The sequence below is a fragment of the Gorilla gorilla genome, chromosome 4, assembly GCF_029281585.2.
Source record: "Gorilla gorilla gorilla isolate KB3781 chromosome 4, NHGRI_mGorGor1-v2.1_pri, whole genome shotgun sequence".
In the NCBI taxonomy this organism is placed as follows: domain Eukaryota; kingdom Metazoa; phylum Chordata; class Mammalia; order Primates; family Hominidae; genus Gorilla; species Gorilla gorilla.
The window spans coordinates 162182495-162210464 of record NC_073228.2 but is presented as its reverse complement, the minus strand read 5'-3'; the positions used below and the strand labels follow the sequence as shown (position 1 = coordinate 162210464).

The following is a 27970-nucleotide window of genomic DNA, read 5'->3' as shown; positions in this document are numbered from 1 at the left end:
CTTTCTTTATTAAATACTCCCTCCACTTGTCAACTTTTTTGATGTTTGGACTGGAAAGCATTATTTGTTTTTTAATACCATTTTTTTTAAAAAAAAATCCTGAGTCTGTCCAACAGACTTTACAGCTAAAGTAGCCGGTCCGTTGCTTCTGGAGGAAGAGCAGCTGTCAAAAGTAATCAATGTTGGGCATTTGCATTTTTTTTTCCTTTTTTATGGTCTCCCCTGGTGCTGGGAGATTGGTTTTCTGTGTTGGAAGGAGAGCATGGAGAGCAGCTGCTGTCTCCTGGTCTAGTGCATAGTAAAGAAGAGCGCGTGGTGCAGAATTCATCTACCAAATATCCCAACAGGTTAACCAGTTCTGGAGTGAGGAAGTCACAGCTCTTGCTTTTGAAGGTTCTTTGTATTGAGTATAAAAGATTCTGTGTTTCTGAGAATAAGAAATTTCTCTTCAGTTTCACTCTATATACTCTAGGCAGCAAGATGATGCTTCTTAGACATGATGGTCTCCTACTGACGAGGTACTGACAAGAAAAAAAAATTAAATTCAAGAATGAACTTGAGAAAAATAAACATATGCATGCTCGTGAAAACTGGCAGCAATGTAATGTTCACTACAAGTTAATAAGGGTTTTCTATCTTCCAGGTATTGCGCCTAGTGCTATGTGTGCAGTATCTCATTTAATTCTCTCAACACTGAAAGATAGATGCTTGTTAACCCTGCTTTATAGATGTAGAAACTGAAGATCAGAAAGGCACAGTGATTTCTGCAAGGGCTCTGAGTTTGTAAATGACAGAGCTGGGATTCATCTATGTCTTTCTGCCTCCCTTACACCCTCATCTAAATCACTGGAAAGCTTCTTTTGTAGAGCAAGCATTCTACAAAGAGGTTTGCACTGGATGCTCAATGAGGACCACTGGGTGTCTTCTCTTTGGAATCTATAATGCTGCTGACGATAATCATTCAGGAAGGGACCTTTTGATCCTATCCTTTATGTAATTTTTTTTCCTTCCACATATTCTTCACAAGAAGCAAGCTATTGTTGGCCACCTTCTCCTCAAACAACACACAATTGAAGTAGCTACCCCATGACCTCACTTCTAGTTTGAAAGGTTTTTTTGTTTTATTGGCCACTTTTCTTCCTGGCACTTCTAAGCTCTCCTTGATGTCCTAAAAAGTTAAGTCACTACTCACTAGCACTCGCTGCTGACAGCACACCATTCACTGCAACTCCTTGGCAAGAGGTCAGAGAGCCACATGTACCTCAGGTCACCTGTCCTGTAATCTATGAAGCTGAAATTTAGTCTCTACATCTACTTCTGTACAAAAAAGCATTTAGTTATATTATTGTTTTAATAATTTTTTTTAGTTTGCATACAGTAAAATTCACTCTGTGGCATATAGTTCTATGAATTTTAACAAATGCATGCCATTGTGTAAGAATTTGGCAAGAAAACTACCACAATCAAGATACAGAATACTTCCTTCCTCCCCAAACTAGTTCCTAATTTTATCCCTTTGACGTCACCAGCCTCCACCTCCTAACTCCTGCAGCCACGGGTACTTCTGTGTTCCCTATAAATGTACTCTTTTCCATAATGCCATGTAAAATGTAATCATGCATTGGGTATAGCTTCTTTCACTCAGCATATGCATTTGAGTATGCTGAATTGTACAGCTCAAATGATATGTGTTGAAGGAGTTGAGAGCAGAAGAGCCATTAAGGAAACTTTCGTGTTGGTTCAAACAGTCTAGCATAGAATTCTTGGAGAACATATTCCATTAGTTTAAGCTAATTATAAGCTTGCTGCCTGCTATTTGAGATTGCATTTGAAATTTGTCCGTATTTTTGTGTGTATCAGTAGTCTACTCCTTTTTACCGATGAGTAATATTCCACTGTATGGATGTTTCAACGATTGTTAATTTATGTACCATTGAGGGACATTTGAGTTGTTTCCAGTTTTTGATGATGACGATTAAAGCTGCTATAAACCTTTTTGCACAGGGTTTTTGTATATAAGTTTTTATTTTATTTATGTAAATACCTGGGAATAGGATTTCTGGATCATATGGTAAATTTGTGTTTAATTTTTTGAGACACTGCCAATCTACTTTCCAAAGTGACTGTAACATTTTGCATTTTCAGTAGCAATAAATGAGAGTTCCAGTTGTTTTACATACTTGTCAGCACTTGATATTGGCAGGTTTCTTTTTTGTTTTTGTTTTGTTTAGCTATCCTAATAGGTGTGAATCCCATCATAATTTTAATGCAATTCCCTAAATGACTAACATTGAGTATCTTTTTATGTGTTTATTTTCCATTCATATATCTTTTCTGGTGAAGTGTCTTTCAAATCTTTTGCTTATTTTAAAAATTGGGTTGTGTTTTCTAATGATACTTTTATAATTTAAAGACCAATTCATTTTAAGTTGATCTTCCTTTCAAATTTAAATATCCCAGAAAAACAACATATTAGGCTTCTGTGAATCACCAACATCTCATTATAAATTAGTTTTATCCATTCACTCAAAAGACATAAGCTCCTATTTGTAACTCTTTGTCTTGGTACTATGAATGTAAAAATAAGCAAACACAGTCCACTTTCAAAGAGACTTTGCTGGATACATAGGAGATGGCTTACCAGAATAACCACACATGACTATAGCAAAAGGCAGAATATACTTAGTGCTCTGTGCGATTATATAAGCAAATTGTTAAGAGAGATTCCAGGGTGGGAGGGATGATATCTAGTTGAGTATTTGGCCTTGATTGATGGGTACTATTTTGAAAAACAGAAATATAAAGGTAGAAAAAATATTTCAGGTAAAGATACAACCTAAGAAAAGGTGAAGGACCTACAGCTAAAATTATACTTAGTGGTGTAAACTGATTGCTTCTCTCTTAAAATTGGAAGCAAGACAAGAATGTCTGCTCTTACAGTTTTTATTCACCATTACACTGGGGGTGTGAACCGTAGAAATTAGACAAAAAAAAAGAAATAAAAGTCATGCATAATGGAAAGAAAGATGTAAAACTACCTCTATTTGCATGTGACATGGTCTTGAGCATAGAAAAATCCTAAAAAGTTGACTAAAAAGCTATTAGAGTTAATAAATGAGTTCAGTAAGGTTGCATGACACAAGATCAATACACAAAAATCAGTTAAATTTCCATACACTAGCAATGAGCAATCCAAAAATAAAATTAATAAAATAACTCTTCTTACATAGTATCAAAAAGAATAAAATGCTTATAGATAAATTGAACCAAAGAAGTGCAAGATTTGTACACTGTGAACTATAAACTATTATTGAAATAAATTTAAGAACTAACTAAATGGAAAGATATCCATGTTTATGGCTTGGAAGGTTTGATATTGTTAAAATGGCAGTATTTCCAAAATTGATCTGCAGATTTGTTAGGGCTCAGAATGCAATACCCCCAAGTATGGTGCCTTGGCATGCTGAGTACTTTTTAACTGAAGGAGATAGGAGAGCCTCAAAAGCAAGAAGACCTCACCTTCTTCCACTTTCCTGCCTCCCATTCCTCTTTCTCCCCCAAATCAAGTGATAAAACCTACAAAGATTACTGTCTGGGTCACCCCTGAAAGTAGCTGATAAGACCTTTCTAGAGCAGGTGTCCTACTCTCTACCCAGAGGGAAGGAAAGTTACACAAAGAGGCCACAAAGAATCTGAACAAATAAAACATGCAAAAAAATTGAGTTGGACTTCTGCTGCAAACAACATATAAAAATTAATTCAAAATGAACTATAAGGCCTGAATATGAAACTATAAAACTCTTAGAAGAAAACACAGGTATAAATCTCCATGACCTTGAGTTCGGCAATATTTCCTTAGATATCGCACTAAAAACACAAGCAAAACGAGAAAAACATTAGATGAGAAGGACTTCATCAACATTATAAGATTTTATGCTTCAAAGTATACTCCCAAGGAAAGGAAAAGATAACCCACAGAAAGTGAGAAAATTTTGCAAATCATACATTTGTTAAGGGACTTGTATCCACACTGAAAAACATTTTGGACAGTTCTTAAAGAATGAAACAGAAATACACCACATGATCCAGCAATTCCACTTCTAGGTATCTGCCCAAGAGAAATGGAAACCTATGATGACACAAGGCCTTCACGTGAATGTTCACAGCAGCATTATTCATAACAGCCAAAAACAGAAACGATTTGAATGTCCATCAACAGATGAATAGATAAATGAAATATGACATACCCATACAATGGAATACTATTCAGCAATAAAAAGTAATGCATAATGATACATGCTACAACATGGATAAATTTCCAAAACATTATCTAAGTGAAAGAAGCCAGATATATTGTAGGATTTTATTTATATGAAACGGGGTTGGGAACAGAGTGTGAATGGGCATGATGGATCTCACTGGAGCACTGCAAGTATTATGACCATGATTGCACAACCCACTAAAAGTCTTAGAAATCACTTAATTGCACATTTCAAATGAGTTAATTTTATATATAAAGTATACTTCAATGATGTTTTTAAAAATTGCCCTTACAGAAGTAAACCTTAATTCAAGTTAGCAGACCTGGGCCGAGATATACAAAGCCATCTTCAGAAGGCAGAATGGCTCCCAGACCAACAAGACTTGACTATAGTCAGACTAAATGTAGTAAGAAATCTATACAAATAGTGTGCCATTGGAATGGGGGCAGGCGGGTGGTCACTCTTGGGACTGTAGATAAAGGGGAGAAATGGCCTTGGTTTATGTGGGGATATTAGGGTTTCCATTACTCCTGGAATGAGGGCAGTGGTGGAGAGGAAGAGGGATGCTAAAAAGATAGCTGAGAGTTAGCTGAATGACTCCCCATGCACTGAGTCCAGGCACCAAGTTCTGGAAAGCAGTTGTTAGTTAGCTCCCATGTAGCTTTGCTGCAGGGTGATGATGCACTGACAGGCCAGTGCAAGTCCTTCCAGACTGTGGCCTTGTTCTTGGTAAATTAACAAGCTTAACATTCTTGGTACCACAGCAGTTTCTGTGGACCCTGTTAATGTTAACCTATCCCTGTAAAAACCAGGCTTCTGAGCTTATGGGGAAGAGAGCTGAGCTGGAGTGTGGAAAGTGGTATGTTCCCCATAGTAGATGTCCCCAGAGAACAGCTCCCAATGATCAGAGACCTCTCCAGTTGGTACCTTCTTTCCTGATGTGTGTTCCTAGACTGTGGTTGGCATAGCCCAGCGCAGGTCAGTAGAGCATTCTGGATAAGAATATAAACTCTGGAATCAGAGCTCCTGGGCTCAAAGTCTGTGCTACTGCTTACCAAGGTGTGCAACATTGGGCAAGCTACTTAATCTCTCTTAGCTTCAACTTTCTCACCTATGAAACACAGTTACTAAGAGTACCTACCTCACATGGCTGTTAAAAGGATTAAGTAAGATCATGTGAGAAAATGGGTGGATTTACCCTGTACGTAGCAGGAATAGTCAGTGGAAAAAGGTGAGCACTTAGCACAGAGCTTGTCACAGGGTAAACACTCAAACATGAGCTATTATTCCCAAATTGGCGCTCTCACCATATATTTCTGTTTTTTAATTGATTTTCTTACAATCAATGCATAACATTTCCGTTCATAATCAGAAAACAATGTTATTCAAAAAATTTGAAATATGATTTGTGTTTCTCCAGGAGGGAAAATAGAGAAGAGTAAGAAAAAGTGATGGAGGAAGGAAGAGGAAAAGAAGGATCCAAAGATGCAAATGTGGGACATTTTAGAAGAGCAGAACGTTGCATTTCAGCCTTCCTGTCTGATATAACCCATCTGGTGACTGCATTCAAAAGAGCCCTACCAAGATTATTTTCATGGAGTTATTTTGCCACTGTGTATTTCACACTTCATCTTTGCAGGAGAATGGATGGATTTACTTGGCACGTAGCAGGGGACAGTCTGTGGAAAGAGGTGAGAAGGATAATCCAATAGCAAAAGTGAGGGGTGATGAAGAGTGAAAGGTACCAACTTCCCCTTCTGCATATTCCTCTCCACTCTCTCAGTATTGGAATCTAAGTCTGAAGTTTTAGACAAGGCTCAGGGACGGCTTAAACTGTAGATGCAGTTCCCTTCTCTAGTCCCAAAGGCTCCCAGTCAGCCCTAGGCCTTGTGTAGGGAGCTTCCAAATGCCTACTCAAGGTTTAATTAATTTTCTGCAAAAAATGATTGGTTGACATGACAGCAATAAACATCAAATTCCATTAATTAATACTGAGACATCAGTGTCCACACTGCTTCTCAATTACACATTCAGAGGCAGCTACGCTTATGCTGGCATCAATTTGGTCGTGAAGCCCAGTAAGGGCTGTTAAAATGGAAAGAGGACCAAGGGGAGGGAGGGGTAGGGGGTGGCATCTGTTCCTATGCAGAGATAATCAGCTTGGAAGAATTCACACTCCAAAGCCCACTCCCCAGAGAAGGGTTTAAGAGACCTAGATGAAAGGATTTAAATTTGGTTGGGTGAGGCATTTTCATTTTGCTGATGGCCTGGAAGGGAACTATCAGCTTGATGAAAACAAAGCTTCCCTCGGGTTCTAAGACATATTCTTCAAACTGGCTCCCCTCCCATTGTTCTTTCTTTCTCTCTTTCTTTTTTTCGGAGCTACAGTCATCTCCAATTTCATGTTAATTCAGAAGAGAGTCAAAGGGGAACAAAAAGCAATCTTTGCTTCTTCCACTCAAGAAAAAACCCTAAAGAGACCACAGCTCCCATCAGGCACATGCTTTAGGGCCTGGAGACAAAGTGAAATGTTCTCATGCACACATGAAGGGTTAGGTCATGGAGATAAAGCAATGTGATTAAATCTTGATAGATTTTTGTTTTAAGAGTGAAAAGAAAAAAAAAAACTGGCCTTGTTTGCCTGGTTACAAAGAGTGCTGTTGGTAATCCCTGGTAAATTAGCATCTTGATGAGCATATTTTCCCTCCCAGGATGAAGGCACCAAGGAAGAATCTATTTGAGGCCGTCTCCGGCCCGTTCCCACATGGTGGCTCCATCCCTGCCCCTTCATAAGCTCTGCCCCTGGAAGCAGTTGTTTCATTATTCCAGAAATTTTATGATAATTGTTTGTGACTTCAATTTAGAGATTATAAAAATAAAACCCCAACCCCTATTCCAGAAATTTTATGATAATTGTTTGTGACTTCAATTTAGAGATTATAAAAATAAAACCCTAGCCCCACCCAGCCTCAGAGGACAATAGGCAAAGTTGATCATTGTTACATTTCTTCCATACCTTTATAGGGAAGTATTATTCCCTTATTAATAATTTAATGATCTTTTTCACTTTAAGGATGGAGAGACAAAGACCCAAAAAGTGAAGCAGTTTGCCCAAAGTCACTCTCCATATGGGTTACAGGTCCCTAACAGATACTGAGTGTTCAGAACAAGGGAGCAACGGAAGAGGGTGGGCTGAAACAAGAACATGCTTACTGCATGCTCCAGCTGGGCCTGGAGGCTCCAGGTGCAGAGGCTGATGGAGTTAAGATAGGGAGGACTCTTTATTATGATTTATTTCTGTCACCATGTTTCAAAAGGTTGGAAAGAAGGTGACTGGTCTAGACTAAAAAGTTGGAGCTACACAGATAGAAATTAAATGGTAGTGGTTAGGATGTAATGATTTTGGATTCAGATATCCTCTGGTTATAAAAAAAATAATGAAGAGAAAAGAAAAGCCAATCTGACACAAAGGATTGGACCTAATGCTGAGAAAGGAGTCAAAATATTTCATTCTATTCCCAGGCCCCATCACTAACTTGCAGAACAATCTTGATCACCTCGCTTAATCTCTGTGATCCACAATCTCCCATTTGTTTGAGGATACTTGGTTAAACCTGCTCTGTTATTGGGGTTGAGATGGGATAAGAACCAAATGGCATTTGTTGAGCAGAAAACTCCATTCATTTAAAAAGACCTATACATGGGGTGGAAGTTGGTTATCTACCACTTAGAGAATAATGGCTAGGGCTAATGAGCTTTTAATATGTCCCAGGCACTAGGCTAGATATTTGGCAAACTAGTCCATTCAATCTTCACAAATATCCTGTGAAGTAAGTACTAGCATTGCTCTAGGTTGCAAGATGAGGAAACTGAGGCTCAGAGATGTCAAGATACTTCCCTGAGAGTTGCACAACAAGTAGGTGGCTGAGCTGAGATTGAAAACAAAATTTGTCTAATTCTGGAGCTTGAGCACTCACACTCTGGGCCATTCCACATGGCAAAAGCACTCCAGTGTAATTCAGAAAAAGTCATCACTCGCCTCCATTGAACACTAGGTGAAAAACATCAAATGGGAGCATACGCTTGCAAAAAAGAGAACAATTTCTGGCCCTAAACAACCTCCTATTTTCCCCAATCAGTACATTTTCAATCCCACGTCTCAGATGAGAGCCTACAGGGAAAGAAAGCAAGTAGAGAGGTTTGGAGCAGACACAGTCCTGAAACATCCTGAAGGCTCTATGGATCAGCACGTGGCTCCTTCTGCTTGAGTTCATTCCAAACAAATCCATTAAAAGCACCATCTTAATGAATATTTTATACAGTTATGACATAGTGAGTCCCATTTAGGAGGGGCTCGTACTAAAGGCTGAGACAATGAACTACTCAAATAGCCAATTAATCAGCAAGGCCAATAGAAATCTGGTCGAGGGCACAATAGTTTCACAGAAAGAAAAAAAATGAAAGCCATATACCCTCTTCTTGCTGGTTTAAGATTAAAAAAAAAAAAAAACTCTACCTACCATGTTCAAATACTGCCAGCCATTAGGAAAAGTCAGCTGTTTGAGTAATTCATTTGTTTTCCTTGGCCCCTTCACGGCTTCTGAAGAAAGTCAATGTATAATTTGCTTGTTTCTGTTAGATTAGGTTCTGTCTTTGAGCTCTTAGTAAACATGCACATACTCACACTCAAACACACACACATGCCTTAACCTACTTCCCCTAGAAACAAACTGGAGGAAAGAGAGAATCCTCAGGTACAAATTCAGTGATACCCCAAGTGCTGTTTCCCCAAGTCTTGCCCCTGACGCAGGACAACCTGGTGTGATTCAAGGACTTTGGAGGAGAAAAAGGCTGATCCTACAATCCGGAGAGCAAATCGGTGGCCTGGGTGTCAATGCACCCTGTGGATGGATTCTGTTTGCTCTGCCAGCTTTGATTTGCCTACTGATTTTGTTGTTGTTGTTGTTGTTTTATTTGAGACACGGTTTGACTCTTGTTGCCCAGGCTGGAGTGCAATGGCACAATCTTGGCTCACTGCAACCTCTGCCTCCCAGGTTCCAGTGATTCTCCTGCCTCAGCCTTCCAAGTAGCGGGGATTACAGATGCCCGCCCCTACGCCTGGCTAATTTTTTGTATTTTTAGTAGAGACAGGGTTTCTCCATGTTGGCCAGACTGGTCTCAAACTCCTGACCTCAGGTAATCCACCCGTCTCGGCCTCCCAAAGTACTGGGATTACAGGCGTGAGCCATTATGCCTGGGTTTGCCTACAGTTTTTAAGAAATTTCAATTCATTGTTAACATTTTAAAATGTAGAGCTTTCACAAACTTTTCTAGGTTTCTGAGTTCTCTTGAAAGATGAAGAGAGCTGACTGACATCACAGAGCCTAATTTCTGTACAGCCACAGTCACCTGGAGCCAAGTTGTAGCTGGGAAAAGAACTGGGATTCCCAGTTCCCAGCCTCCACGGTGTTTCCCCAAACAGAAACACAGGATCCATTGGCATTTGTCACTACCCTTATGTGGCTGTTTTCCTTAGAGTTAAAAGGAGAGCAAGGTATTTTTTTATATCAACATCTCTATCTAATGTGGGAAAGTGAATGGCAGATTAGGATAGGCATGTATTTAAAGAAAAAGGAGAGGAAACCATAAGCCTACTTCTGTGTGGGAATAAAGACTATGCATTTGTGTTAGGTTTAAAGTAAGGTTCTCACCTGGTCCCTGTGGGCATTTGAGATTGACACCCTGGTCTAAAGTTACTGACGATGTCTGGAAATTGGTCTTTAGGCTCTGTTTTCATTCCCATAGTTCCAGGTGGCTTCCTTAGTACTTGGCCCATTGCCAGGCATATAGGAGATGTGCCAAAAAATAAAATGCATAATGAACTAAAATTACATTGCACCCTTTTCCCCTCTTCATTTGAACAGATTTCTGGGCACCACCTACCCCATGGTACCATCCTCCTTTCTTGCTGATTTAAGAATCCTTTTAGAGCCTTTTTTGCGGTCTATACAGCTTTATTTCAGGACCAATCAGACTGGAAAGAGCCTAATAATGGGATCACATAGATACTTTAGTGACTGGTTTGATAAAGTATTCACTTAGAGACCAGCCAAACTTAGATTTAAATTCCAACTTTGCCACTCATTGTCTTAACCTGGGTTTCCCAAGACCAGGGCCTGAGATAAAGATGTGTGTGGAGGCTTATTAAGGAATGTGATCCCTGGAATAAGAGGTGGGAAAGTGAAGAGGGAAGGAGGAAAAAGCAATGCAAGGAAGCCTGAACTGCTGCAGGCAATTGGTTACCTCATACAGGAGCTTCCGAGGAGCCTTCTGGAATGTGTGTTGGATTCATCGGCCAGCAACAATGGCCTTTACCAGCTCCTGCCCACAGCCCCAGGGTATATCAATATCCTCCTGCAACCAAAGGAAGCCAGAGAAAGTGGCAAGACCAAGAAGATGTGAGGTGCTGTGCAAAAGATGTCCTATACAATGACCTTGGTTGAATTACTTCATGTCTCAAAACCTCAGTTTCTCCATCTGTAAAAGGGTAAAACATTAGTGCTTCCCTTTTAGAGATGAAGGGAGGAGGTAATGAAATAATTCATGTAAAGCCTAATAAAATGCATAGCACATAGCACATGTTAATAAATGGCAATTTCTAATATTCTAAGAACTGTGCATCCTGGAGGACTTTATCTGAGAGCTTATAGCAAAAATCAATGAAAGTGAACAATAGTAATTACAATCTCAGCATTCGCCTAACGAGATGGCAAACTGGCTGCTACTAAGCCAATTCTGTCTCATAAACGTGTTCTTTTGCACCCTCCCCACGCTATATATATGTATATGACATATAATATATGTATAACATATATTTTTAACAGAAATTGATTTTTTGCCAACACTTAAATTTCATAAAATTTCAATAAAATAAGATTTCTAGCTTAACCTTGACAAATAGAAAGATTTGGCCCCGCCGGGCTAGTATTCCCACAGCCAGCTACAGTTGAGTAGTGGTGACCCTTTCAGATGGGGCACATCTTCTCCAATTATCCACCATCCCTCTGTGTCCACTTCACCCATTCACAACCTGTCTGCCCCCATCGACATTTGCATTTGAAACCCCTAGTCTGATCTTTAACCTAGAAAAGCAGGGTCCCTGGAAACTCAGCCAGGACCCAGGGACAGAAAATGCCTGGAAACAACAAGGCTTTGTTTTCCAGTAAGAAAGCAGAAGAGCCGCACGAGGGCCAGGGCCGTGGAACTCAATGTCCCTGTGATGGAGAGTTAAGTGGATCCTGCTGAGGTGAGAGTGTGTGGTTCCAGCGAGGCTGGCTATTACCAACCTGAGGCTGAGGTCACCCCAGCTGCTCCTGGCGCCTGCAACTCTGTTTATTTCATTCTGGTTCATACCAGAGATTTATTTTTATGAACAGTGAACATTTTTTGTAACATTCCCTCATTTAACCTTCATTATCAAAGTCTCTGCCCAAAGCCCATATAAGCACCATTACTGCCCATATAACATTTTCCAACACAAACCATTTAAGGCATTTTTTTTCCAGTTTTATTTATTTCTCTTCTGTTACATTTCATTTGAAATGTGCATGGGGGAGAATGTGTCTTGTTTTTATGTTGTCTCATACAGACCATAAGCCCTAATGGTGGGGGCTGCCTATTTTGGAGGTTAATAAGCAATGGGGACATTCGTCATATGGAACAAACAACCAGGATATGCTGGCCTCCTAAAAAAGGACTAGAAAGGAGTTGTGTATGACTGAGGAAATTGAAAAGAAAATAACCCAGCTTCTTTGTGTCTTCTGAAAGCCTAGAAAACAAGAAGCATGGTGGCTCCAGAGCAGGAAGCTGGGAGTATTAGGAGCACAGTGCTGTAGGCTTGCTTCTCAGATCACCCATTAATAAGCAGATTCTCCATGGAGGGTGACAGTATGCCATGTATCCCTGAATCCTCCATACCTGGCCAGTGTCTGGTCCACGGTGGGTAATTAAACAGTTTATACTATGGATCTTAGAAACTCAAATGACATAAGAAAAATTAGTAACATATTGGCTCACATAGTTGGAAAGTTCAAGTTCTTCAGGCATAGCTGTATGCAAAAACTAAAATAGTGTCTGCTATGATCTGAATGTGTCCCCCAAAATCCATGTATTGAAATGTAATCTGCATTGTGGTATTAAGAGGTAGGGCATCATGATGGCCCCGCTCTCATGAATGGATTAGTGCCTTATCAAAGGGCCAGAGGCAACTAGCTTAGGCCTTTTTTACTCTTCTGTTCTTTGGCCATGAAGGTACATAGATTTTGTCTCCTTTTTGCCCTTTTGCCATGTGAGGATGCCACCATGAGGAGACACCATGGATGGACAGCAGACCCTCACCAAACACCAAATCTTCTGGCACCTTGGTCTTGGACATCCTGGACTTTGGAACTGTAAGAAATAAATTCCTATTGTTTAGAAATTAGCCAGGCTCAGGTATTTTGTTATAAAAGCAAAAACAGACAAAGGCAGTGTCTTTAGCTTCTCTGTCTCTGTATCTCTCCGAATATTCACTCTTCCTTTCTCTCTGATGATTTTACTTTAAGCAGGCTTTCTTCTTTGAGTAGTCAGATGTTCATCAAGAAGCTCTACGCTTATATTCCTACAAATTCAATAACTCCAATGATAGTGGAAGGAAGGAAAGAAGGGAGGGAGGAAAAAAGAAAGTAAGAAGGAGAGGGAAAGAATAAGTCTTTTTTCCAGTATTTTCATCAAAGGTCCTCATATCAATCATCTCAATAGCCCAGTTTGGATCCTTGAACAAATGACTATAGTCCGAGATAAGAAATGCATTCATTCGAAGGTAAGTCAATGGTTAGCCTACCCTCCCCACAGGGGCTGAGACTGGAAAAGGTAGAATGCGTTCTGTGTGGGCATAAGCAGCAGACTCCCACCACAGAAAGAGTGGATGAAGCTATTCTACAAAGACAACAGCCAGCTAGGAAACCTTGCAAAGTCCATTTAATTCATTGCCACAAACACATACTGCCTCTTACTATGTGTTAAGATTGTGCTAAGGTCTGAGAAGGCAAAGTTGCAAAGCCATTGACAATGATCTTGACAAACCTAACACCTGGTAGAGGACACAGCTAACAAATCTTTAGGAACCCCTGTGCTGGAAAAAGCAGTGGAAGTATGTGCAAGGTGCAAGGGCACTTCATCTGTTAGGAATTCTGGGAGCCAGTGTGGAACATATGCCTCCAAATTATTAAACAAGCAATTGTGGGGGCTGATGGTGAGGAAACCAGGGTACTTACATATGAATTACGTTGATCATTGGCTAAGAGCTGCTGGAGGATAAGGACGTAATTCCCCAGGCATTTCTGGCCTGCCATATGTGTGGACACAGGGGGCTTCCAAGGTTCTGAGGGGAGGGGAAGGAAGGAGAAAGGAGGGGAGAGGAACGGAGGGGAGGAGGAAATTGGACTAGCAAATCCCTGAGGACCTAACCAACTCTAAAATCCTAAGAGGCAAGATTTAATCTAGCAATCTGTATTTTATACTTCCACACTGGTTTGTCTCCATTTTAAAGCAACCTAAAAATGCGTGAGAAATGGGTATGTGGTAGGAGGTGGAGGCAACTGGAAGAGTGAGACGGTTAACGATTTTGTGGTAGAAAATCCAGGACTCCACACAAAAATGTATCCATCATAACAGCCTAACTTGTTTATAAAGGATCTGTTTACTTTTAACCCTAAAATCTTGGCCCCTGCACTTGCAGGGTAGAATAATTACAGACTATGGGCCATGGTAAGAGGACCCTCAAGGCTGTGGTTTCATGGAACAGATGAAGGCCACTGAGGCCAGAGGATGGTTATGCTACTGACCAAGTGCTCTTCCCTTTGTGCACAGCCAGTGTCAGAAACCAAGAGGTGGATGTAGTAAACCAGGCTTCATAGAGAAAATTAATTTCTTTTCTCCATCTAAGGGCTCAATTCCACATCACATTAGTACTTTCAAAGCTTCCACCCAACCCAGTGAAGTTGGTTATATTTGCTTATATTATTTTTAGCATTTCCTACCTTTGGAAGTGTTTTACTGGCAGTTAAATAGACAGGACCCCAAAATATTACTGCAACAGGCCCATGGCTCTATGTGGCTACAGTTTCAGAGTAGGGCTCCCCATTCCAACAAAACCTTGTTCCCCAGAAATCTGCCCATAAAACAAAAACTCCCTATGAACCCACACTAGGCCCTGTACAGAGCATGTGAGTTCCCAGGGAGAGGTTTATCTTCTTCTTGTTTCCTAAGATGTGTTCCGATAAATTGGATTTCTCTAGTTTTGTTCCTTCCCTTATATATGAATTGTGTTGGTCATTAGCTAAGGGATGCTGGAGGATTCTTTTTACATTCCATAGAGAACCACTACTGTTGTTTCTAAAGGAAGCTCAAGAATTGCATTTAATTGCAAAGGATGGAGCATTTAAAGTGGGAAGTCTGGGGATGATTTTAAAAATCCCATAAATAGACATTAGTGTGTCTTTATTAGTCATATTAGTGTTTCTATTTTATCACTCACATTAGTGTTCCTATTTTACAGATTAGGAAACTGATTACATCTTCTTTTTAAAAAATATTATACAGAAAAAATGTTAAAAATAACAATTCTAACTACTACTTCTGTGACTATTGCTACTATGATTAATATTAACAATGCAGTTAAACATGAATAATTGAATTATTAATTAATAATCAATCATGACCGGACGCAGTGGCTCATGCCTGTAATCCCAGCACTTTCGGAGGCCAAGGCGGGTAGATCACCTGAGGTCAGGAGTTCGAGACCACCCTGGCCAACATAGTGAAACCCTGTCTCTACTAAAAATACAAAAATTAGCTGGGCATGGTGGCACGTGCCTGTAATCCCAGCGACTCGGGAGGCTGAGGCAGGAGAATCCCTTGAACCCAGGAGGCAGAGGTTGCAGTGAGCTGAGATGGTGCCATTGCACTCCAGCTTGCATGACAGAGCAAGACTCCACCTCAAATAATAATGGTAATAATAATCATTAATTAGTTAATTTAATCATTAGTTTATTGGAGCATTATTGAACACTCAAAGTTCAAAATAGTGTTAGACATTACCGATAAAAATAAGAGAAACAAGAAATTATAGTCAGCTATATCCAAACAGTATTAGGGCATAAGACCGTACCTTGGGAACAACTGTATGCAGTCAGTTTCCTTAAGCAAAATACTGTCATTGCTCAATACTATATACCTAGAATGAAAAACAGAGGAAATGAAAACATGGGATTCTTAACTAAATTCTTCCTCAATTTTGACATGTGTTTAAAATGTACAAATACAATTTTTAGAAAGCTTCAGAATAAAAGTGATATGCATGCATCAAGCACTTATGTTAATAGAACTGCATAAGAAAGATGTACTTTTTAAAAAAGCAGCAGTAGTAATAAAAGCTTAACTTTTGTTTTTACTTTAATTATTGTAAGCACTAATTTGGGGATACTGTATGCTGATATGACAAATAAAGTATCTAAAATAAACACATACACAATCATTTTCCAGGCCTTAAAGACATACTGATATTGCTCTGAGTCTTGTTTTAGACACTGTCATGGCATTATTTTAACTACATAAAATATGAAAATGTATTAATCTAAAAGGAGTAATTTCCTTGACATGTCAAGAGTTTTTACAAACTAATAAGAATAAGGTTAATAAACAGCACAACAAGAATAGCAATAAAACAACCTAATATAAATTAGACTAACATACAACCCAAGAGAAAATAGGAAGAAGACATGAAAACAATTTACGATAAAATACTTTGCCTTGTAAAATGTATGGCAAAATGTTAACCTCATTTAAATCAAGCAATGAGACACCACCAGTTAAAGTTTGAAAGACATTGTCAGGGAATATGTATTTCATTGTCCCCTAGTTTATAATAAACATTGCAGGTAGCTCAAATGTTGGTTTCAATGCTCTTCATAAAGATATATATTGTTTTTCCTTTTTATTATTCTTTTATCCCCAGGCTGTGATTTTTCTCACTTTGGCCTTTTCATATTTTCCCTCCAGCAACAATGTTGGCTATGTCTGCACAGAATTTCGAATCCAAAGAGGTGACTCAAAATATTTTGGAGGTTCTCTATGCAGCATCAGAGAAAAAAAGTCCCATGCGTCTGAATCACAGTTTACGCCTAAGGGCTCATTAACATTAAGAAGCCCTTAGGTGTAAATGCTGTATTCCCAAAGTTATCAACAGTTTTTTAAAAAGAGCTGCCCAGATGAAATTGGCAAAACTATCATTTGCTGCCAAACGTCAGTCAACCAGGGAAAAAAAGAGAAGGAGGAAACCATTTAAATAAGTGTTATTCTTAATTTGGATACATTTTTAATTTTTGAAAAATATGGGTTATCTTATCTATAAAATCAACCAATACTACCTTCTTAAATTTGAATGTAAAGGTTTAAATGTAAATAATACTTGTTAATAATCATGTGCATGCCTTATCACATTTAATTATTAAAATAACCCTATGATGTAGGTACTATTATTAATTATTCCCAATTTACAGATGAAAAAGCTAATGTTTACAGAGATTAAAGAATTTGCCGCAAATCACATGACTAGTAAGTGGCAGAGCTGTGATTTGATCCCAGGTAGTCTCTTTTTGAAATCCAGTTTCTTAAGTACTCTACTATTCTACCTATAAACTCTTGCTGTGCCCAGAAAATAATTTTGTTTTCCCTCATACTGAGGATCAGCATAAATTTTCATAGAGATAACTTTCCTTTCTCAGAATCTACCGCCCCTTTGAGTGAGACTGGAATTTGGTGATATTTAGAGAGGGCAAAGGGCACCTTCTCTGTGCTCTCCTTACTTCTAAGTTCTCCCAATGGACTAGCTCCAGACACTTCTCTTGGTTGGACACGATCCAAAATGTTCTTTTTTGCTTCTGCTTCTAGAGAGCTAATCAACCCAAATCACTAAGCAAAATCCGCTTTAAAAATTAGTAATAGACCAAGTCCCGTGGTATCATCAGAGGTTTGGCTAAGACCACAGGGAAAGCGCTAATGTCTGCCATATGCAAAGACTTCTTCACAGATACTTGCTATAGGACCTAAGGATACACAATAAAAGCAATCATGGAGAAATAAATTTCAACTCCACTTGAATGAGCTTATTAATAATTAGAGTTTTCGGCCAGGTGCAGTGGCTCACACCTGAATCCCAGCACTTTGGGAGGCCAAGGCAGGCAGATCACGAGGTTAGGAGATCAAGACCATCCTGGCTAACATGGTGAAACCCCATCTCTACTAAAAATCAAAAAAAAAAAATTAGCCGGGTGTGGTGGTGGGCAACTGTAGTCCCAGCTACTCTGGAGGCTGAGGCAGGAGAATTGCTTGAACCCGGGAGGCAGAGCTTGCAGTGAGCCAAGATCGCGCCACTGCACTCCAGCCTGGGCAACAGGGGAGAGACTCCATCTCAAAAATAAAAAATAAAAAAAAATTAGAGTTTTCTCAGGAAAAAGTGAGATCCTCTGTTACTGGAGTGACGCAAGTGGAGAATGAATAACTACTTGGCAGAAATATAAAGAAGTCTCAAATCTCAGGTGAAGAGTTAGATTAGTTAAGAAGTTTTCAACTTTGCTTCTTGATACATTGCTAGGTCCATAATCACTCATATGGGCTATCACAGGTAATTTATTACTACTAATAGAGAACATTTTTTGATTAATTTTAAAATCATATAAATTAAAGTGGATCTGTATTTGTTCCTTGATTACAAGCAATAGAAACTATTGGATGGGTATGGAATAGCTCAGATAATTAAAATTTTAAAATCGCATATACCCAGAAACCATATTATTTTTATAGTTAGTAAACTTGCCTGACCTACATCCATGGGAGGTTCTTATCATGGTCTACATTATCCCTCCTGTGTGTTGTGACAGAGTGAAAACTGAGGATCATTGTATGTTTGGTTTTTAAGATTTCTTCCAAGCCTCAGATGCTGTGATTCTGTGGTTCTGCAGGGTGGGGGAACAACAACACAGAGCAGAACTGTTCCGGCCTCAGATCCATACTGGGTTTTGTGCGAGCACAATTAACCGGCCATGTTGCTAAGGCTAAGTCTCTGCAATTTATGGCACTAGAAGGACAGGCCAGGCCTTTGGGTTCCCTCTGAGAGAGTTGCAAGGGATAAAATAATGGAGTTACTTTGTTTCTAGAAGAAACCAGGCTATCTGTGTGAGACTCAAGCAGTGAAATCCAGGGAGAGAAAGAGAAGGAAGAGAAAGAGAAAGATCTTTACCCTAGCACTGATAGAAGGATTTACTCACCCACAAAAGTGCATGAAATAAGGATTGATCTGAGGAAATTATCTTAGACAGCATGAAGTGTGTGTGAGTGTGTATGTGTGTATATATTTGTGTGTGTGTGAGGAAAGAGGGGAAAATCTAGTTTAAAAATCAAGCATTTTGAAGAAAATGTTGGTCTTTGCTCTTTGTGGAGTTTTATGTGACTTAGATTATTTTCATATTAATTTTCTTTCATTCAGCAAATACATACTGAGCACAAAGTATGTTCCAGCCTCTGGATTTAACTAGAATTAACATATAAATCTCCTTGCTTACTCAGTTCCTCAAAAAGCTGTGCTGTCTAGACCTAGTGAAGGCCACCTTTGCCTCATGAGAGTTACCTATGCAGTGACCATACATTCCAGCTTGCCTGGGGCAATCCTACTTCACATATGTGGACCTAGCATACTTACTTAAAAGACTCTCTTTCATCCTCAAAAGTGGTTGAATGAATTTCCAGCTTCTATCCCAGGATGTAGAGAGCTAGGAGTGCTGCTCACAGTTACAAAAATTAAAATAAAAGAGCCAGACTAACTTCAAATTCATGAAGTTTAAAAAATCCACTGGAGAGCTAAAGTGGCAAAGTCTTGCCCAAAATCTAGAGAGACAGTGAGAGGAGAGATGTGAGCACATGCTTACACAGGGAAGAGAACCATCCATCCACACACATAAGATCCTGGAATAGGGTTTATGTTTATGACTGAGTATTAAAGAGAACAATTGAGATCACATCCCCACATTCAATCGTCACTAAGCTGGTATGCTTCAGATAACGTATAAGAGAAGGATACTGCTGTTTTGAAAAGAACAGGGGAGAAATAAGCATGTGAAAAAAATGCTTTATGAGGCACAAAGGGAAGATCTAAAATTCAGAATCGAACACAAATTTCTCTGTTTTTGTACCACCACCACAGGTATATCTACAATAATTTAAAGCCCATGACACTCTGAGGGTAACCACAGTAACAACAACAACAAAAAAATCTAAATGCAGCCAAATCCCTAATATAACTCAAACTCCCATACTTAAAGCCTGGCAGAGGAAAAGACATGCCCAGTGTAAGTTTAAAAATCTACTTATTTCAGTCTCTACTGTACTACACAAGATGTCCAGTTTTCAAATGACAACAAAAAACCAAAACACAAAGCATGCAAGAAGGCAAGAAAACCACATTCAGAAGTAAAAGAGCAATCATCAAAACCAGACTCAGGAATGACACAGGTGTTGGCAATAGCTGACAGAGAATTAAAAAGAACAGTGATTAATATGCTAAAAGCTCTAAAGTAAAAGGTGGACAGCATGCAAAATGAGATGAGTAACTTCAGTAGAGAAATGAAACTACATGAAAGAATCAAGTAAAAATAGTATAAATGGAAAACACAGCAGAAGCAGCTAAGAATGCCTTCAGCAGATTCAAAAGCAGACAACACAGCTGCTGAGAGAATTGGTGAACTGGAAGACAGGTCAATAGGATTACCCAAATTGAAACAAAAAGAGAAAAATGAATGAGGAAAAAAACACACACACACAGTGAAAACATCCAGAAAAGAAGTCTATTTATTGATTGTAAAAAAAAAAAAAAAAAAAAAAAAAACAGAACCAAACATTCAAGATCTGTGAGACAATACAAATCACTCTAAAATACACATAATTGGAATCCCAGGAAGGGGAAGAAAAAGACAATGGAAGAGAAGAAATATTTGAAGAAATAATGACTGAAAATTATTTTTTTTAAATCTCACTTATCTAGGAACTTAATATTTAAATTGCTGTAAACAAAAAAAGAGAAAATGTTAAAGATAACTAGAGAAAATAAGACATTACATACAGAGGAACAAAGGTAAGAATTACAGCATACATCTCACGTTATATCATGCTAGCCAGAAGACAATGGAGTGATATTTTTAAGACACAGTACAGCACTGATAGAAAAACAACTGTCATCCCAGAATTCTATATCTACAGAAAATACCTTTTAACAATGAAGGAGAAATAAAGACTTTCTGAGCAAACAAAAACTGAACTTTATTGGAGCATATCTGTTTACTACAAATGTTAAAAGATATTCTTTAGGCAGAATGCTTTGAGTGGATACTGTTAAGCTAAAGTCAGAAAAACCTAAACAAATATTGTACTCTGGCTGGTAAATTTCTTTAACACAAGGTTATGGGTTAGAAATTCTATGGAATGAATAGATAGATACAGGTAAAGGCTAGGGAAATAAATATAGATATGTATGTATGTATGCATGAGTTTGTACACATACTAATATATATATTTCCTAACAATATCCACTGAGGGAACCTAGAAACAGTGACAGTTCAGTAGCCATAATTATACCTTGTACCCAGACCTTGGCTTTTTAAATTCTCTAGTAAAAGGAACCAGGCTCCTTGAAGAACTGCAATACTTTCTGGGTTGCGGTAGGGGAAAATACGTATACATTAAGCCTGAAGTATCTTGTGGTGCAAGAAAGTAAGGAAGTTCTTAAAAATTTTTCTTTTAATGGAGGCATATTGAAAGGACACAGGAGGCAACCTGAAAACACTACCAATGGCTAAAACTGGAACAATCCAGCAACAAAATAGATAATTATAATAGTGGATTATAATCCAAAGAACAAAAACAAAACAGGAGCTAATACTGAATAAATAACTGAATAAATAAATAAGTGAGAAATGACTACGTTTTCTTACAGAATTCTAATTAATAATGTAAAAAGAATGAGAGAAATAGAAGATCACCGTTAGAACTTCACCATAATAATTGTTGCAGGCAAGACCCACCAATGGATAATTAAGCTGGTGAGTGAAAGTTTACACAGAAATAAAATATCTGCATGAACTCAGAGTATATTCCCAAAAATATTTAGTAATTTTAGAGGGAATAAATAGTAAATTTACAGTAGAGAGTCCAGGCAGACAGCCAGGTGATCAATGTTAGCTAAGTGATCAGGGCTAATATTGCTAGTAACATATATTGATGTTGCATGTCCCCTAGGGCACCTCTTCTCTGTTGTAGCCTTCTCAACAATGCATAACCTCTATATAATCAAGGGAAAAACCTCAGACAAACCCAAATTGCAGAGCATTCTACAGAATAACCAACAAGTGCTTTTCAAAAGTGTTAAGGTCATGACAGACAAGGAAAGATGAAGGAGCTGTCACAGAATGGAAGTGAATAAGGAAACGTAAAACTAAAGGTAACATGGGATCCTGGAACAGAAAAAGAACATTATTGGAAAAATTAGTAAAATCCAGATACGTTCTATATACTTAGGTTAACAGTATTGAACGAAAAATAAGCTGTCAGCATAAGTATATACTACATGAAGGCTATATTTACTATTTTGGTAACTCTTCTCTAACTCTAAAATTATTTCAAAACATAAATTAGTTTTTCAAAAGTTAACAATGACTTATATAGTCACCCTAGTTAGCAGTTATATCTGGAAAGAACATCCTTATTCCCTGTAACTAATGTAACATCCTCCTAAACCAGAAGGTTGTCATTTTAAAAAATGACTCTTTAACCAATTATTTTCTGCTTATTTGCCCTCACTGGTTCTCAGGATTTTACCTTTGTTCATGAATCCATTGGCCTTTCCTAAGGATAAAAAAACAAGAGAGATGGGGCACGGTGGCTCACACCTATAATCCCAGCACTTTGTGAGGCCAAAGTGGGTGGATCGCTTGAGCCCAGGAGACTAGCCTGAGCAACATGGCAAAACCCCGTTTCTACAAAAAATGCAAAAATTAGCCGGGCATGGTCGTGCGCACCAGGAGTCACAGCTACTCATGAGGCTGAGGTGGGAGGATGGCTTGAGCCCCGGAGGCGGAAGTTGCAGTGAGCTTAGATCACACCACTGCACTCCAGCCTGGGTGACAGAGTAACACCCTGCATTAAAAAAAAAAGAGAGAGAGAGAGAGAAATCATTCAAATGGTAAAGAAAATGCAGAGTATTCTGCTGGCTGGAAAAATCTCAAGCTGCGCATGGTCCTATTTTTGTTTGTCATTCCTCATTTGCATATGTGTGTGGATACATATGTATGTATGTATATTCTTATGGCTATCTGGGCCTATTGAGACCTATGAATTGTTCTCCAATTAAATACTATTTCCTCAAAAAGGCATTTTGGGACTTTTTGATATCTGTGTTCAATGTACTGCTACACTTGGACCTTTTTCAAATTCTGTTTGTAACAGTTTCCTTGTGGCACAGAGGAAGATTTGAGGGAATCGTCGAGATAACCTCTCATGGCTTCCTCAATGGGTTTCAAGGAGAACAGCCCCAACTCCAGCTTCCGATTGGAGAAGGCAGGTCAAGGCATGTTGAGCTTCATGGAATCAGGCAATTTGGAAGCTGTAGGGGTCCATATCCTATCACCTTTCTTCCTAAAGGACTTGCGCTATACTATAAATTGTTCTCCTTGAACAATATCCGAGTCAACATCCCATCAATTAAACTTGAGGAAAGAGGTTGTGTTGGGAGGAGAAAGGAAGAGATGCTTTTTATCGCCAGGCTGGCTGGTAAAATGAAACTTGGCATGTGACCAGGGAGGAGGCTCTCTCTGAGGCTGTTTCCTTGGCTACCGAAGGGGAGAGACACCTGTCCATTTCTATGTCTTAGACATGTTGTGAGGGTAAAATGGAATAACTAAAAGTAAAATGGCATGAAAAAATGTAGACCAGGGTTTCCATTGAAACATCAGGATTTTCTCTTGCCCTTTCTCTTCATTGCCCTCAGGATAAAATGAATACTCTTTGAAAGTGGTCAACAAAGCCCAACCAGCCTCTCATCCTGGTCACTCTTCTCTTCATCCCTTATCAGCCACACTGGATGGTCCCCCAAGCACTTTCCCACTTCATTGCCTTTGTAAATACTCTCTGCGTTCCTGGAGCTGTGCTCCCTGCTCTCATCCAGGCTGGACTCCCCTTCAGCTGAGTGATTCCTACTTATCCTCCTGGTCTCAACTTTGATGATGCTTCTTCTACAAAGCCTTTCCTGAGCCTCACTTCTCTCAAATACCTAGAACTAAGTTTAATTGGTCGTTTAACTACATATATCCCCTGCCAATTATAAATTACTCAAATAGAAGAATCTGCCTTTTCACCCTCACAGATATCTCTGGCTGCTAACAGAGTCTAATACTCAATAAATGCTTGTTTATACCTACTATGTACTCACACAAATTAAAAACAAAAATTAAATTTAAAAAAATAAAATAAATGCTTATTGAATGAATAACTGACAAATGAATAAATGCATGCTTTCAATATAAGTTCCTTGATATAGGTCTTTTTTTTTTTTTCTGTGAGATGGAGGCTTGCTCTGTCACCAAGCTGGAGTGCAGTGGTGCAATCCCGGCTCACTGCAACCTCCACTTCCTGGCTTCAAGTGATTCTTCAGCCTCAGCCTCCTGAGTGGCTGGGACTACAGGTGCACGCCACCACACCCAGCTAATTTCTGTATTTTTTAAGTAGAGATGGGGTTTCATTATGTTGGCCAGGAAGGTCTCGAACTCTTGACCTCGTGATCCACCCGCCTCGGGCTCCCAAAGTGCTGGGATTACAGGTGTGAGCCACCGCGCCCAGCCTGATATAAGTCCTTCTTGGGGAACTCAAGTATAGAAACATTTAGTGAATATACAAGAGAAAACTGTTTAGTGGAGTTAGTCATTTTAATCAAGGAAGACTCTGAAGCTTAAATCTTCACTTCAATGTTGTTATTATAACCACTATTTTATAATAGCAGTATATCATAGAACTCAGATTTATCTATTCTAACTATATGCTAAGCAATTTGCTAAATGCTTTGTACATATTTGTGTTTTCCATCTTTCCTCAAACTCTATGAAATATATACTGGTTTCTATCCTCATTTAAAAACAAGAAAACAAAACCAGAGAGGTTGAGTGAATTGTCCAACGTCACCCAACTATCAGAGAGTAGAGTCGTAATTTAAATCCAAGGCTTCCAGGGCCTAGTGTCTGAATTGTTAAAAATTGTGCTCTTCTTCTTCCCCTGCCAGATAGCCAACACCAAAGTCTTTTGGGTCCCCAGAGTGCAGAAAAACTAGTTTAAATACAATCCTGGATGAATTCTCGACTTGAGGGTCTGTGTCTTTCCCCAGAATCTTCTCATTCACGAATAAGGTTCCCCTATCAAGTTGTTCTAATCACAGCTTGCTTCTCTCCTCCCAAAGCCAGGGCAACTATCCCTCCCCCGAATCCCTATCTGAACTGCTGAGTTTATGTTTTAATACAATTACGTAGCTTCCACTCCCCCACAGATCCTCTTTTTTTCTTCATTTGCTTCCAATAAAGAGACATTATTTGCTTGGGAGCTTTCCAGGGTAACATGAATCCATCTTTTGAAAACTAGTCCTTGCATCTGGGAAATTGAATGATGTTTTGGTGTTTGCTTAGCAAAAGAGTCGGTCTGTGGAAACAGCATTGTTATTTTATTATCTTTAATGCTTTTACGCCATATTAAACAGATTTCATTTCCAAAGAACTTTCTCACTGCCCGTCCCTGCTTTTTAAATGGACAAGTCACTTTCTACTTTCAAACTGGTTGCCTTCAAAAGATGCCACTGAGCACTGATTCGGCCACTTAGCTGAATTAACCATGTGATCCATCTGTACCTTCCTTCCCTGCTCTCACAAAACATGTGTTGCCTTTAACATAATGAGAAGCCCTTTTCTGATCAGACCACTTCTTGTAAAATTAAATACACACACATCCCAGAACCCCAAATCCATCATATGAATAAAACGGCACACTCTCTCAATCCAGACAGCAGTTCTTTTCAAAATGAGATGTCTGACACTACCTAATCCATGAACCAAAGAGATTTTTGATCACCCTAGTTTTTCCCAGTATTGCTTTTTATTCTTTGCATCAATAAATGGTGTAGCTGGGGATGCTTACAGTGCCAGCATGTGATAGCTTCAGTAATCATCTCATCTGGAGACCAAGATACTGCTCTATTTCTTTACACCCCAGGTAAGATTTTGAACATTGGGAAAGCTAAACACAGCTGGTGTTCTCTATCCCTGAATAAAGGAAATAAAAATGTATTGCAAAGATATGGCTTCTTCATTTTAAAGAAGAGAAAGTAAAAATAAGAATCTAGTTTTGAATTGAAAGATTCATGTAGTAAGAGCCCAAACCAGACATTGAAACACATCACAATGATTACACTGGTTATTAATAATTGAGTGAGGGACAGAGCAGAAAGTTTCCTGTGAATTTACTCACCTCAATTGAATTTTTAAAATCAAAAGCCGAATTTGTTTACAGAATAGGTCTTTTAGCATAAATATGTAATTAATAATAAAATGTATAATAAATGGCAATAAGAGTTTATGGAACTGAAAGTAAGCCCTTTGCCCATTCTAATAAGCATATTCTGGGTCATAAAAGTGAATCTAAAATCTAGAACAAAAATAAACCTAAGGTCTGATGCTCACAAAGGATCCAGTTTTATTTCATGTTCTTTATAACTAGCTGGAGGACAGGATCTTTGTCTTATACAAACTGGCAGGCATGGGATCTTAATGTGGAAAAGCTCCCCACTCACATAGTGATAAGAAAAAACTCATGGTTAAAAGAAAGAGATTTGGTTTTGCTTTGTTTTCCATTTCCCCTGTTATGATCCATTTATACTGAAGATTTCAATTCTGCAAGCAATTACTGAGCACCTAGTAGGAACAACTGACAGTGTTAGATGTGCACAGAATTATTGCAAACAAATTAAAGTAATAAAACTTTCCCCTTCTTCCTACCCTAACTGGAGATATATTTGTTATCAACAGCAAAAGAAGCAAACTATCAAAACTATATGTGAATATGTTCAGTGGAAGCCTGTCTTTCTCTTCTTTTCCTTTATGCCTGATCATCTTTAACACTACCATTTTAGGGTTTGATCCTGATTGAGGATCCTAAGGGATTCAGAGAAGTATAAGAAATAGTCCTATTACTGTATAGTCTCACTAATGAAAAAGGACAGATGCACAAAACCATAAGAAAACCAAGGCTTCAAGTTTAAGTTATATGTTCAATGTCAAGTATGCAAAAAGTTATTGTTAAAGGCCTTCTTTCTATGCTTTAACCCAAGGTGCAGTACAAGATAGTATATGCCATTTGATTAAGAAAATAGAATCTGAGTAAGCTTATTGAATAACTGGGTATGGAATAAACTGGAGAGGAAGCTACGCCAGTCAAATGCAGTCAAGACATTGTTGCAGTTACTCCAGTAGAAGCTGATGAGGCCATAAACCTTTGATGCACATCTGAGTCACCAGGGGAGCTTCTGCAGCCTGCACATGCCCGCATCACCCACTGATTCTAACTCTGTAGATCGTGAGCGTAGCAAGGGCATGTGTCTTTTGTAAAAAGCTCTTTGGGAGAGTCCCTCCTTGGTTAAACACCACTGCCTGAAATTAGGGTGTCTGCTCCACCAAACAAAGCTTTTCTTCATATCCAGGCTCTCTCTTCTTGATGGGATCTCATTCTGTCACCCTGGCTGGAGTGTAGTGGCGCGATCTCAGCTCACTGGAACCTCTACCTCCTGAACTCAACCGATGCTCCCACCTCAGCCTGCCGAGTAGCTCGGACCATGGGTATGCACCACCACGCCTGGCTAATTTTTTGTATTTTTGGTAGAGACGGGGTTTTGCCATGTTGCCCAGGCTGCTCTAGAACTCCTGAGCTCAAGTGATCCACCTGCCTCGGCCTCTCAGCCTCTCAAAGTGCTGGGATTACAGGCATGAGCCACCATGACCGGCCACATCCAGGCTGTCTATTATCAGCTATCTTACATTTGACAAGTCTACCACACTCAGAAAATGTGCAAATACATGATTTGTTGGTTTTTTTTCTTTTATTATAGGCATAAATAAATGTTAAGGATTCAACACTATAAATCTTGAGAAATTAAGTCAAACCTACCAAGACCCAGACTTCTCAAATAGTAATGCCAAATCCCAGATAGAAATGTATTTTTGGTCAGTTTGCCTCATAAACTATAATTATTGATTACTTATTATTTGTCAAACATCCTGTTAAACACTTCACGTATGTTATCTCATTCAGTCCTCACCACCACTAATATTATCCCCATTTTAAAGATGAAGAAACTGAAGCTCACAAGGGTTTAGCCATTTGCCCAAGGTAATGTACAGCTAATAACTTATTTAAAAATCTCTGTGTTAACTTTAAGAAACAGTTCTACGATACAAAAAAATGATTCTAATGTAAACAAAACAAAGTAAGCCATTGTTTTTGTTTTTCTCCTAAAAAATCATTTTTAAAAAAAA

The 27970-nt window shown here is 38.8% G+C and overlaps 1 long non-coding RNA gene across 9 annotated transcripts in view; it reads left to right on the top strand.

The window, feature by feature from the left end:
- The window catches only part of LOC109026818 (uncharacterized), an 84105-nt gene that overhangs the window by 34415 nt on the left and 21720 nt on the right, over window positions 1–27970 (top strand). For 7 of the 9 annotated variants that reach the window (XR_008679924.2, XR_002005863.3, XR_010133974.1 and 4 more), the window contains one exon: window positions 5683–6961. This is a non-coding gene — a long non-coding RNA (uncharacterized lncRNA). Of the gene's footprint in view, window positions 1–5682; window positions 6962–12614; window positions 12713–27970 lie in introns of those variants that run through there. The other 2 variants (XR_010133975.1, XR_010133973.1) reach the window with 1 other exon arrangement.